Source organism: Lolium rigidum, chromosome 7, assembly GCF_022539505.1.
Source record: "Lolium rigidum isolate FL_2022 chromosome 7, APGP_CSIRO_Lrig_0.1, whole genome shotgun sequence".
In the NCBI taxonomy this organism is placed as follows: Eukaryota; Viridiplantae; Streptophyta; class Magnoliopsida; order Poales; family Poaceae; genus Lolium; species Lolium rigidum.
Window position 1 is genome coordinate 252,444,070 of NC_061514.1, and position 15,148 is coordinate 252,459,217.

A 15,148-nucleotide genomic window follows, 5' to 3' on the forward strand; every position below is an offset into this window, starting at 1 on the left:
ATAGTAGGTGGCACCAAAAGACCACTATCATTATAATCATCATAAATAGGAGGCAAAGTATCATCAAAGAAAATTTTCTCCTCAATGCTTGGGGGACTAAAAATATCATGAAAACCAGCTTCCCCAAGCTTAGAACTTTCTATATTATTGTCAACAATGGTGTTCAAAGCGTTCATACTAATATTACTACCGAGCATGCAAAGAAGATTTCATAGGTTTTTTAATTTTCGCATCAAACAATCCATGTTTTAAATCAGGAAATAGAATAAGAAGCTCACTCTTGTACATTATGCCAAACTAGTGTAAACAAGAAACAACAAGATGCAATTGCGAGGATCTAAAGGAAATAGCTTTGAGCACACACACAACGGCGCCGAGAAAAATACTTTACCCGAGACCGTAGTATGAGAGCCTTTTTACCTTTCCTCCCCGGCAACGGCGCCGGAAAAGTGCTTGATGTCTACGTTCCCCTCCTTTCCTGTAGACAGTGTTGGGCCTCCAAGAGTAGAGGTTTGTAGAACAGCGACAAGTTTCCCTTAAGTGGATACCCAAGGTTTATCGAACTCGGGGAGGAAGAGGTCAAAGATATCCCTCTCATGCAACCCTGCAACCACAAAGCAAGAAGTCTCTTGTGTCCCCAACACACCTAATAGGTGCACTAGTTCGGCGAAGAGATAGTGAAATACAGGTGGTATGAATAAGTATGAGCAGTAGCAACGGTGCCAGAAAAGTGCTTGGCGTGTAGTTGATGGTGGTGGTATTGCAGCGGTAGTAACGCAGTAAAACAGTAAACAAGCAGTAGTGATGTAGCAGTAGTAACGCAGCAGTAGTAACGCAGCAGTAGTAACTCAGCAGTATTTAGGAACAAGGCCTAGGGATTACACTTTCACTAGTGGACACTCTCAACATTGATCACATAACATAATAGATAAATGCATACTCTACACTTTTGTTGGATGATGAACACATTGCGTAGGATTACACGAACCCTCGATGCCGGAGTTAACAAGCTCCACAATAATGCTCATGTTTAAGTAACCTTTAGTGTAAGATAGATCAACGCTACTAAACCAAGTACTAGCATAGCATGCACACTGTCACCTTCATGCATATGTAGGAGGAATAGATCACATCAATATTATCATAGCAATAGTTAACTCCATAATCTACAAGAGATCATGATCATAGCATAAACCAAGTACTAACACGGTGCACGCACTTGTCACCTTTGCACACATGCGAGGAGGAATAAACTACTTTAATAACAAATCACTAGAGTAGCACATGGATAAATTGTGATACAACATGCTGCAATCTTAAAGAGATATAAATAAGCACCTCACTATGCCATTCAATGAGTAAGTATTCTGTGAAATCTAGCCTAAGAGACCCACACGGTGCACACACTTGTCACCTTTACACACGTGGGACGAGGAGTCTCCGGAGATCACATAAGTAAAACCCACTTGACTAGCATAATGACATCTAGATTACAAGCATCATCATATGAATCTCAATCATGTAAGGCAGCTCATGAGATTATTGTATTGACACACATAGGAGAGAGATGAACCACATAGCTACCGGTACAGCCCCGAGCCTCGATGGAGAACTACTCCCTCCTCATGGGAGCAGCAGCGGTGATGAAGATGGCGGTGGAGATGGCAGCGGTGTCGATGGAGATGGCAGCGGTGTCGATGGAGAAGCCTTCCGGGTTACTTCCCCGCTCCGGCAGGGTGCCGGAACAGAGTTCTGTCCCCCGAATTGGAGTTTCGCGATGGCGGCGGCGCCACGAGTAACTTTTCGGAGTTTCGTCAATTGGTATCGGGTTTTCTGATCCAGGGGCTTTATATAGGCGAAGAGGCGGCGCGGGAGGGGCTGACAGGGGGCCACACCATAGGGCGGCGCGGCCCCCTCGGCCGCGCCAGCCTAGGGTTTGGTGGCCTCGTGGCCCCCTCTCGGTCCTTCCCGGGTGTTCTGGATGCTTCCGATGAAAATAGGAACTTTGGCGTTGATTTCGTCCGATTCCGAGAATATTTCGTTACTAGGATTTCCGAAACCAAAAACAGCAGAAAACGAGAAGTGGCACTTCGGCATCTTGTTAATAGGTTAGTTCCAGAAAATGCACGAATATGACATAAAGTGTGCATAAAACATGTAGATAACATCAATAATGTGGCATGGAACACAAGAAATTATCGATACGTTGGAGACGTATCAGGCGTGTTCTTTACGCCGGAAATTTTCCGATCTTCCCTCAGGACGAGTGCTGGTTTCCATCTAGGACCAATCCCGTTAAGCTCTCCATCGGCCAATTGGCGGCATTCACATCTTCATCGGCGAGACCGTTGATTCCGACGGAAACGCCCTGGTAAGTAACGCTGATGCGACCACCGCTAAGCAGGACGCAGTCGCGAAGATCCGATCTGAGATGCAGGAACTTCCTAAGGAAGATTCTGCTTTAGATCTGGAAATTTCAAGGCCCACCCAATCCGCCCGTGAGCAGGAAATTACGGTGGAAGACCAATGAAGATCCGCCTATGATGGCAGTGAGAGACCCGATACCTGGATCGAGGATTACTTCAATGCAGTAAGCTTCGCCGGAGGGAACCATAGAATAGCCTGCCATATGCTTCAGTTGTACCTTATTGGTCCAGCTCGTACCTGGCTCGGCGACCTCCCGGAAAACTCCATCTTTTGTTGGTTCGACATGAAGATTGCCTTTGAGAAGCACTTCAGGGGCACCTACAAAAGGCATGCCACAACAAGCGACCTGCAAGCATCTATCCAGAAGAAAGGTGAAGCATCACGGAACTTCCTCACACGATATATGGTTGGAACCAGGAACGAGTGTGAGAACGTGGATAATCGCACATCTATGCATGCATTCATCGGTGCACTGCAGAGGGGAGGACTACTACGGCACAAGCTCACCTTCCTGATCAACGAAAACAAATTGACTTTGGATGACATAATCTGCATTGCAAGTACTCACTCCGCCGCTGATGACTGCTGCTTGCGCGTGACGGGTCTTGCAACGGCGCCAGGAAAGTAGCTCCTTGTGACAGTAAAGCACACGTCCGTTGGGAACCCCAAGAGGAAGGTATGGTGCGTACAGCAGCGCGTTTTCCCTCAGTAAGAAACCAAGGTTATCGAACCAGTAGGAGATGAAGGCCACGTGAAGGTTGTTGGTGAAGGAGTGTAGTGCGGCGCAACACCAGGGATTCCGGCGCCAACGTGGAACCTGCACAACACAATCAAGATACTTTGCCCCAACTTAACGAGTGAGGTTGTCAATCTCACCGGGCTTGCTGTAAACAAAGGATTAAACGTATGGTGTGGAGAATGATGTTTGCTTGCAAAGAACAACAGAGAACAATGATTGCAGTAGGTTGTATTTCAGATGTAAAAGAATGGACCGGGGTCCACAGTTCACTAGTGATGTCTCTTCAATAAGATAAATAACATGTTGGGTGAACAAATTACAGTTGGGCAATTGACAAATAGAGAGGGCATAATAATGCACATACATATCATGATGACTACTATGAGATTTACTTAGGGCATTACGACAAAGAACATAGACCGCTATCCAGCATGCATCTATGCCTAAAAAGTCCACCTTCGGGTTAGCATCCGCACCCCTTCAAGTATTAAGTTGCAAATAACAGACAAGTGCATTAAGTACTGGGCGTAATGTAAACAATACAAATATCCATAGACAAAACATTGATGTTTTATCCCTAGTGGCAACAGCACATCCACAACCTTAGGGGTTGCTGTCACTGCCCCAGATTCAATGGATACATGAACCCACTATCTAGCATAAATACTCCCTCTTGGAGTTACAAGTATCAACTTGGCCAGAGCCTCTACTAGCAACGGAGAGCGTGCAAGATCATAAACAACACATATATGATAGATCGATAATCAACTTGACATAGTATTCCATATTCATCGGATCCCAACAAACACAGCATGTAGCATTACAAATAGATGATCTTGATCATGATAGGCAGCTCACTGATGACCCACAAGTATAGGGGATCGCAACAGTCTTCGAGGGAAGTAAAACCCAATTTATTGATTCGACACAAGGGGAGACAAAGAATATTTGTAAGCCTTAACAGCGGAGCTGTCAATTCAGCTGCACCCTGGAAACAGACTTGCTCGCAAGAGTTTATCGTAGTAACAGCTTTATAGCGATAGCGTAGTGAAATATCAGGAGCAGTGTAACAAAGACAGCAGTAGTGATTATAATAAACAGCAGGATTAAAATACTGTAGGCACATAGATGGATGAACGGGCGTTGCATGGATGAGAGAAACTCATGTAACAATCAAGGTAGGGCATTTGCAGATAGTAATAAAACGGTATCCAAGTACTAATCAATCAATAGGCATGTGTTCCATATTTAGTCGTACGTGCTCGCAATGAGAAACTTGCACAACATCTTTTGTCCTACCAGCCTGGTGGCAGCCGGGCCTCTAGGGAATCTACTGGAAATTAAGGTACTCCTTTTAATAGAGCACCGGAGCAAAGCATTAACACTCCGTGAACACATGTGATCCTCATATCACCGCCTTCCCCTTCGGTTGTCCCAATTTCTGTCACTTTGGGGCCTCGGGTTTCGGACAACAATACGTGTATACAACTTGCAGGTAAGATCATAAAACAATGAATATCATCATGAATTGATAACATGTTCAGATCTGAGATCATGGCACTCAGGCCCTAGTGACAAGCATTAAGCATAACAAGTTGCAACAATATCATAAAAGTACCAATTATGGACACTAGGCACTATGCCCTAACGATCTTATGCTATTACATGGCCAATCTCATCCAATCCCTACCATCCCCTTCAGCCTACAAGCGGGGAATTACTCACACATGGATGGGGGAAACATGGCTGGTCGATGGAGGGGCGTCGGTGGTGATGATGGCGATGATCTCCTCGAATTCCCCGTCCCGGCGGAGTGCCAGAACGGAGTTTCTGGTCCTGAGACGGAGTTTCGCGATGGCGGCGGTGTTCTGGATGTCTTCTGGCGATTTTGTCTAACCCCCGTGCGTTTTTAGGTCGAAGACGTTAAGTAGTCCAGAGGGGGGTACCTGGGGCTGCACGAGGCGTCACCACCATAAGGCGGCGCGCCGGCCTATGGCCTGGAGGCCGTGGGCCTCCCCCTGGCCCGCCCTTCTGGCTCCGTGAGTCTTCTGGGAAAATAGGCCCTTCGACATTAATTCCGGGGATTTTCCTGAAAGTTGAGTTTCTGCACAAAAACGAGACACCAGGGCAATTATGCTGAAAACAGCGTTAGTCGGTGTTAGTTGTATCCAAAATACACAAATTAGAGGCAAAACAATAGCAAAAGTGTTCGGGAAAGTAGATACGTTTTGGACGTATCAACTCCCCCCAAGCTTAGCTTATTGCTTGTCCTCAAGCAATTCTTTTAACAACTGAGTGCGATAAAAGAACTTTCACGAACACATTTGTTCATATGATGTAAATATTCTCATGATATGGGCAAGTACTTAAGCAACTCATAATAAGATACATGCAAATAAAGTCATCTAATAGCTATGTCAATCATGGAAAAGGTACCAACAAATTAATAATAAGCATCATGAATCATGTCTATCAGCAAGATTGCAATCTTCATAGAAGGATATGATAAAGTGGTATCTCGCTTGCCCGTATTTGTACAGCAAAACATAAATGCTCGGGCACCTTTGAAGTTCATGGGAAGACTGGAAGTAGCAATTATCAAAGATAAAAGTATCAAAGTTATACCACAATTAATCACATTTTGGGACAAGCATATTATACTAAGAATGACAGTTGTGCTCTCAAGAAAGTGCTCAAAGAAAGGATGGAGACTCAATGTAAAAGTAAAAGATTGACCCTTCGGAGAGGGAAGCAGGGATTAACATGTGCTAGAGCTTTTCATTTGTAAAACGAGTAAAATTATTTTGAGAGGTGTTTGTTGTTGTCAACGAATGATAGTGGGTACTCTAACTACCTCGTCAACCAGACTTTCAAGAGCGGCTACCATGGAGGACGTTATCTCTACCAGCAAGGTAAATCATCCCTCTTCTCTTTTGTTTACACATATATTTTTAGTTTCATTATGGATGACACTCCCCCCAACCTTTGCTTACACAAGCCACAGCTAACCGAATCCTCGGGTGCCTTCCAACATTCACATACCATGGAGGAGTGTCTATTTGCAAATTAAGTTTCTTACTGATAAATCAGGGCAAAACATGTGAAGAGAATTATTAATGAAAGTTGATTAATTGGGGCTGGGAACCCCGTTGACAGCTCTTTTTGCAAAATTATTGGATAAGCGGATGTGCCACTAGTCCATTATGAAAGTCTATCAGCAGTAAATGATAAGGTTGAAAGATAAACACCACATATTTCCTCATGAGCTATAAAACATCGACACAAATTGAGAAGTATTTTGAAGGTTTAAAGGTAGCACATGAGAATTTACTTGGAATGGTTTGAAATGCCATGCATAGGTATTTATGGTGGACACTCTGGAATAACTTGGTTTTCAGGTGTTTGGAAGCACGAGCAGCGTTCCCGCTCAGTACAAGTGAAGGCTAGCAATAGACTGGGAAGCGACAATCAAGAGAGCAGTAACTGTCATAATCATGCTTGCGACAAAATAAATTAACAGAGGCATAAAAGTGATACCAGAACTCTGAGGCAAAGTAAATCATCGAGGCTTAATTGACTTTTGTTCAGTCGTATGCATGCGTGAGCATGTGCCAAATTAATTCAAGTGAATTATTCAGAGGAGGATACCACAATGTCATACCTATCTATGAATAAAACAATGCAAGCAAATATTTATGACATGCTACTCATATTAATAAATTGGAGCTAAACATGAGAGATCATGAACTACTAGACTTTCTTAAATGACATATACCTCACATGAACCAACTAAGCATGCTCACATGGATGAGTATATGTACAAAAATTAAAACAAATAGAGTTCATACCAGCCTCTCACCACAGTCGAATTGTCGTAGATCGTCATTATTGCCTTTCACTTGTGTAGCTTGAATAATATGGAATGAAAACCAAGCTCCCGCCACCGAAGACCACTGAACTCCATAATGAACTTTACAAAACCAAAGAAGAACAGCAAATATTTTTGGTGTTTTCGAATTGGAAACAAGAACAAAAGGAAACAAGCAAATAAAGCAAAATCTTTTTGGATTTTCTTATAGCAAACCAACGATAGCAAATAAAGCAAAATAGAAACAAGGAACCAAAATAAACAAATGGTAAAGAGAAACAACAGAAATATTTTTGGTCTTTTTGTGTTTTAGGAAAGAAACAAAGCAAAAACAAGAAGATGAAAACTAAAAGAGTCACATAAACACAAAGCAGCAGAAATTCGTCAAACTTGACAAGTAAGACAAGAATCGATTTTTAAGAAATTCTTCCGCTGCTCAGCTCGAAAAGTGTTCAACTAATGAAAGTTATATAACAACCTGGGGAACATGCACAAAAATTGGCTTTGCCAAATAACGTTCTGGATGTTTTTGAGAAGTTTTTTGGTATCAGTCCGGAATCTGTTTTCAATCAGCACTTCCCCAAATATCATCTCCCTCTTATTAGAAAACCACTTTAAGAAGCTAAACAAGTATGTACAAGTATCCAGCAATTATAATATGCAATGAATGAGTGATGCCGGTATACCTCCCCCCAAGCTTAGGCTTTTGGCCTAAGTGGAGATCAACCCCGCCGAGGGTCGGGGTTCCACGCCGGTGGATCATACATGGCGTGATCATAATAAGGTCCCGGTGCAGGAAGAAAAGGGTGAAGGCTCCTCATGCCCAAAATGTTGATGCGAAGAACTCGCTGCATCGGATGACAAGTCGAGGTGTTCCTCGGCCTCCTCCGTGCCGTCCCCTGCATGATTGCCATCCCCTTCTATGTATGCATTCAGTTCACCTTCAGTGACTGACCAATCCTTCCTGGAATCAAGGTTAAACAAAACAGGTGCAGGCAATCCTACTAGTCTTTCAGTTTTCTTAGTTGTTCTCCAAGTTTTCTTGTAAAATGTTATCTTGTAAGACAGGTTACACAAATTAGACAAATCAGAAACAAAGTCATGTTTAATCATGGAGACAATGTCAAGTTTCTCCATGGAGAGCTGAATATCAAGATGGTGATGTTCTACACCATGCATAGCTAATAAACAAGAGGCGATGAGACCTCCACAAATTCCTCCCTTCTCACGGTTAGTAGCAAGTCTATAGGCTATCAAAGCACCCAAATTATAAGTCCTATCGCCTTGCAATGCAGCAGCTAGGAAAGCCAAATCCTGGATAGATAACTTATTTGCATTCTTTCTAGCAAGAACGCACTTGGTGATGAAATAAGCAAAGTAGCGAATAGCTGGGAGTTGAATACTACTGATTTTACCACTATCGTCTGAGAAGCTTCTCCCTTGACAAATCATCTTGTATAGACTCAAGAGCTCCTGCGATAGTCCCCTGATACGTCCCAAACGCATCTATAATTTCTTATGTTCCATGCTACTTTTATGATGATACTCACATGTTTTATACACATTATATGTCATTATTATGCATTTTCCGGCACTAACCTATTGACGAGATGCCGAAGAGCCGATTGCTTGTTTTCTGTCTGTTTTTGGTTTCAGAAATCCTAGTAAGGAAATATTCCCGAATTGGACGAAATCAACGCCCGTGGTCCTATTTTTGCACGAAGCTTCCAGAAGTCCGAGGGAGAGACGAAGTGGGGCCACGAGGCGCCGCCACAACAGGGCGGCGCGGCCAGCAAGGGGCCCGCGCGGCCCTGTTGTGTGGGGCCCCCGTGGCACCTCTTGACCTGCCCTTCCGCCTACTTAAAGCCTCCGTCGCGAAACCCCCAGTACCGAGAGCCACGATACGGAAAACCTTCCAGAGACGCCGCCGCCGCCAATCCCATCTCGGGGGATTCAGGAGATCGCCTCCGGCACCCTGCCGGAGAGGGGAATCATCTCCCGGAGGTCTCTTCATCGCCATGATCGCCTCCGGATCGATGTGTGAGTAGTTCACCCCTGGACTATGGGTCCATAGCAGTAGCTAGATGGTCGTCTTCTCCTCATTGTGCTATCATGTTAGATCTTGTGAGCTGCCTATCATGATCAAGATCATCTATTTGTAATCCTTCATGTTGTGTTTGTTGGGATCCGATGAATATTGAATACTATGTCAAGTTGATTATCAATCTATCATATATGTTATTTATGTTCTTGCATACTCTCCGTTGCTAGTAGAGGCTCGGCCAAGTTGATACTTGTGACTCCAAGAGGGAGTATTTATGCTCGATAGTGGGTTCATGCCTCCATTAAATGCTGGGACGATGTGACGTAAAGTTCTAAGGTTGTGGATGTGCTCGTTGCTACTAGGGATAAAACATCGATGCTTTGTCTAAGGATATTTGTGTTGATTACATTACGCACCATACTTAATGCAATTGTCCGTTGTTTACAACTTAATACTCGGAGGGGTTCGGATGATAACCTCGAAGGTGGACTTTTTAGGCATAGATGCATGCTCGGATAGCGGTCTATGTACTTTGTCGTAATGCCCCGATTAAATATCATAGTACTCATCATGATATATGTATGTGCATTGTTATGCCTTCTTTATTTGTCAATTGCCCAACCGTAATTTGTTCACCCAACATCTGCTATCTTATGGGAGAGACACCACTAGTGAACTGTGGACCCCGGTCCTATTCTTTACATCTGAAATACAAACTGCTGCAATTGTTCTTTACTGTTCTTCGCAAACAAACATCATCATCCACACTATACATCTAATCCTTTGTTTACAGCAAGCCGGTGAGATTGACAACCTCGCTGTTACGTTGGGTTAAAGTTCTGTGATTGTGTTGTGCAGGTTCCACATTGGCGCCGGAATCCCTGGTGTTGCGCCGCACTACACTCTGCCACCAACAACCTTCAACGTGCTTCTTGGCTCCTCCTGGTTCGATAAACCTTGGTTTCTTTCTGAGGGAAAACTTGCTACTGTACGCATCACACCTTCCTCTTGGGGTTCCCAACGGACGTGTTGACTGCACGCATCAAGCTATTTTTCTGGCGCTGTTGCCGGGGAGATCAAGACACGCTGCAAGTGGAGTCTCCACTTCCAATCTCTTTACTTTGTTTTTGTCTTGCTTTACTTTACTTTATTTACTGCTTTGTTTGCTTCTTATATCAAAAACACAAAAAAAATTAGTTGCTAGTTTTACTTTATTTACTGTCTTGTTCTCTATATCGAAAACACAAAAAAAATTAGTTCCTTGCATTTACTTTATTTACCTTTAGTTTATTTCATCATGTTTCCTCCTAAGTTCACCCTAAAAGACATACCGGTAGGACGAGGGTCTATAATTGGAAGAGATAATATAGAAGATTTTTTCACTCATGTTAGTACCGCTGAAGATTTTGAAGATAGACACTTGGTAGAACTTGCTCCTACTCGATGAAATTGCTGCTTGCTTCTTTAGTTCGCATGTTGGAAACTAAATTTGTTAATCTCAATCCTATAATCCAACACATGTTTCTTACACTCAGTGATATGGAAGAGGGAGAAAAGAAATATTTTGTTTTAGAAACTCTTCTTATAGAATTTGGTGGTGTAGCAAGAGAGGCTAGAAAGGTCTTTATTAAATATAAGATGCTTGGCTCTTATACCAATTTTGTTAGTATCCTTAAAAAGATGGACATGGAGAGAGTAAGGTACACTAATAATATTAATGATGGTGGGGAGATTAAGACAACAATACCTTGTAAGCTCCTAGGAATGAATGACGCTCTAGAAAATAATTATGGTTGGCTTGTACTCGAAGATTTGTTTGACGAGGATAGCAAACCTAAGAATAATGAAAAGGGAGCCTCCGAAACTCACATAGATAAGATAAAATGCATAGTTGAGAAAACTCCCAACACCTATGTTGATGCTTCATCTCTCGATAATACTTGATTCACATTTTCTCGCGCCTAGGCTGAAAGGCGTTAAAGAAAAGCGCTTATGGGAGACAACCCATTATTTTACTTCTGCACTTTATTTTATATTTGAGTCTTGGAAGTTGTTACTACTGTAGCAACCTCTCCTTATCTTTATTTTATTGCATTGTTGTGCCAAGTAAAGTCTTTGATAGTAAAGCCAATACTAGATTTTGATTGCTGCGCAGGAACAGATTTCTTGCTGTCACGAATTTGAGCAGTACTCCCTGTAGAAAAATCAAAAAAATCTACCAATTTACGTGCGTGATCCTCATATATGTACGCAACTTTCATTCAGTTTGGGAATTTTCATCTGATCAAGTCTGGTGCCACTTTAAAATTCGTCTTTACGGACTGTTCTGTTTTGACAGATTCTGCCTTTTATTTCGCATTGCCTGTTTTGCTATGTTTGATGGATTTCTTTGTTCCATTAACTTTCGGTAGGTTTGTGCAATGTCCAGAAATATTAAGAATGATTATGTCACCTCTGAATATATGAATTATGCACTGACCCTCTAATGAGTTTGTTTCGAGTTTGGTGTGGAGGAAGTTTTCAAGGGTCGAGAGAGGAGGATGATACAATATGATCAAGAAGAGTGAAAAGTCAAAGCTTGGGGATGCCCCCGTGGTTCATCCCTGCATATTTTAAGAAGACTCAAGCGTCTAAGCTTGGGGATGCCCAAGGCATCCCTTCTTCATCGACAACTTATCAGGTTCCTCTAGTGAAACTATATTTTTATTCCGTCACATCTTATGTACTTTACTTGGAGCGTCTGTTTGTTTTTATTTTTGTTTTTGTTTGAATAAATCGGATCCTAGCATTCTTTGTTTGAGAGAGAGACACGCTCCGCTGTTTCGTATGAACACATATGTTCTTAGCTTCATCTTTAATGTTCATTGCGAAATTTGAACTACTTCATTCATTGCTATATGTTTGGAAACGGAAAATGCCGCATGTGGTAAATGGTTTAATGTCTTGAATAATGTGATACTTGGAAATTGTTGTGCTCATATAGATTTTGTTTAAGCTCTTGCATCATGTACCTTGTACTCATTAATGAATAACTACATAGAGCTTGTTAAAATTTGGTTTGCATGATTGATCTCTAGAGTCTAGATATTTTTCGGTTGAGGTGTTTGAACAACAAGGAGACAACTGTAAAGTCTTATAATAGTTACAATATGTTCATATGTGAGCTTTGTTGCACCTTTTATACTTGAGTTTGCTTCAAACAACCTTGCTAGCCTAGCCTTGTATTGAGAGGAATTCTTCTCGTGCATCCAAATCCTTGAGCCAATAACTATGCCATTTGTGTCCACCATACCTACCTACCACATGGTATTTCTCCGCCATTCCAAAGTACATTACTTGAGTGCTACCTTTAAAATTTCTATTCTTTGCCTTTGCAATATATAGCTCATGGGACAAAATAGCTTAAAAACTATCGTGGTGAAGAATATGTACTTATGTGTCTTATTTCTTAGTAAGTTGCTTGTTGTGCGGTAACCATGTTTTCGGGGACGCCATCAACTCTTTTACCTTTGTTGAATATCATGTGAGTTGCTATGCATGTTCGTCTTGTCTGAAGTAAGGGCGGTTTTCACAATCAAATGGTTTGAGTATGCATACTCGTTAGAGAAGAACATTGGGCCGCTAACTAAAGCCATGATTCATGGTGGAAGTTTCGGTGTGGACAGCTAATCCTCAATCTCTTATGAGAATATTAATCGTTGTTGAATGCTTATGCATTAAAGAGGAGTCCATTATCTGTCGTCTATGTTGTCCCGGTATGGATGTCTAAGTTGAGAATAATCAAAAGCGAGAAATCCAATGCGAGCTTTCTCCTTAGACCTTTGTACATGCGACATAGAGGTACCCCTTTGTGACACTTGGTTGAAACATATGCTATGCAATGATAATCCATGTTAACCCAAGCTAATTAGGACAAGGTGCGAGCACTATTAGTATACTATGCATGAGGCTTGCAACTTATAAGATGTCTTATACATAACTCATATGCTTTATTACTACCGTTGACAAAATTGTTTCTTGTTTTCAAAATGAAAAGCTCTAGCACAATTATAGTAATCAATGCTTCCCTCTGCGAAAGGCCTATCTTTTACTTTATTGTTGAGTCAGTTTGCCTATTCTTTCTATGCTAGAAGCAAACACTTGTATCAATTGTGTGCATTGATTCTTACATGTTTACTTATTGCACTTGTTATATTACTTTGTGTTGACAATTATCCATGAGATATATATGTTGAAGTTGAAAGCAACCGCTGAAACTTTATCTTCCTTTATGTTGCTTCAATGCCTTTACTTCGAATCTATTGCTTTATGAGTAACTCTTATGCAAGTCTTATTGATGCTTGTCTTGAAAGTATTATTCATGAAAAGTCTTTGCTATATGATTCATTAGTTTACTCATTATCTTTATCATTGCTTCGAATCGCTGCATTCATCTCATATGCTTTACAATAGTATGATCAAGATTATGATAGCATGTCACTTCAGAAATTATCTTTGTTATCGTTTACCTACTCGAGGGCGAGTAGGAACTAAGCTTGGGGATGCTTGATACGTCCCAAACGTATCTATAATTTCTTATGTTCCATGCTACTTTTATGATGATACTCACATGTTTTATACACATTATATGTCATTATTATGCATTTTACGGCACTAACCTATTGACGAGATGCCGAAGAGCCGATTGCTTGTTTTCTCGCTGTTTTTGGTTTCGTAAATCCTAGTAAGGAAATATTCTCGGAATTGGACGAAATCAACGCCCAGGGTCCTATTTTTGCACGAAGCTTCCAGAAGTCCGAGGGAGAGACGAAGTGGGGCCACGAGGCGCCGCCACAACAGGGCGACGCGGCCAGCATGGGGCCCGCGCCGCCCTGTTGTGTGGGCCCCCGTGGCACCTCTTGACCTGCCGTTCCGCCTACTTAAAGCCTCCGTCGCGAAACCCCCAGTACCGAGAGCCACGATACGGAAAACCTTCCAGAGACGCCGCCGCCAATCCCATCTCGGGGGATTCAGGAGATCGCCTCCGGCACCTGCCGGAGAGGGGAATCATCTCCCGGAGGTCTCTTCATCGCCATGATCGCCTCCGGATCGATGTGTGAGTAGTTCACCCCTGGACTATGGGTCCATAGCAGTAGCTAGATGGTCGTCTTCTCCTCATTGTGCTATCATGTTAGATCTTGTGAGCTGCCTATCATGATCAAGATCATCTATTTGTAATCCTTCATGTTGTGTTTGTTGGGATCCGATGAATATTGAATACTATGTCAAGTTGATTATCAATCTATCATATATGTTATTTATGTTCTTGCATGCTCTCCGTTGCTAGTAGAAGCTCGGCCAAGTTGATACTTGTGACTCCAAGAGGGAGTATTTATGCTCGATAGTGGGTTCATGCCTCCATTAAATCGGGGACGATGTGACAGAAAGTTCTAAGGTTGTGGATGTGCTGTTGCTACTAGGGATAAAACATCGATGCTTTGTCTAAAGATATTTGTGTTGATTACATTACGCACCATACTTAATGCAATTGTCTGTTGTTTACAACTTAATGCTGGAGGGGTTCGGATGATAACCTCGAAGGTGGACTTTTTAGGCATAGATGCATGCTCGGATAGCGGTCTATGTACTTTGTCGTAATGCCCTGATTAAATCGCATAGTACTCATCATGATATATGTATGTGCATTGTTATGCCTTCTTTATTTGTCAATTGCCCAACTGTAATTTGTTCACCCAACATCTGCTATCTTATGGGAGAGACACCACTAGTGAACTGTGGACCCCGGTCCTATTCTTTACATCTGAAATACAAACTGCTGCAATTGTTCTTTACTCACTACAAGAAAAGTTCTGATAGACAACGTCTCAAAATCGTCCGCTAAGGGGTATTTTTCATCGCCTATGGGCCTAACCCGACGATATGGGTTCTCTGTCGAAACCAAGGCTGTGCAAAGTCCTACGACGATTTTTCTGTCCGTCGCAGGCTTGGGCGCCCTTCCGCCACTGTGAATCTGACCGCTGTAAGTGTTTCCGGAGCCCGTCGACCGCCGACGTCATGCAACCGACATGTG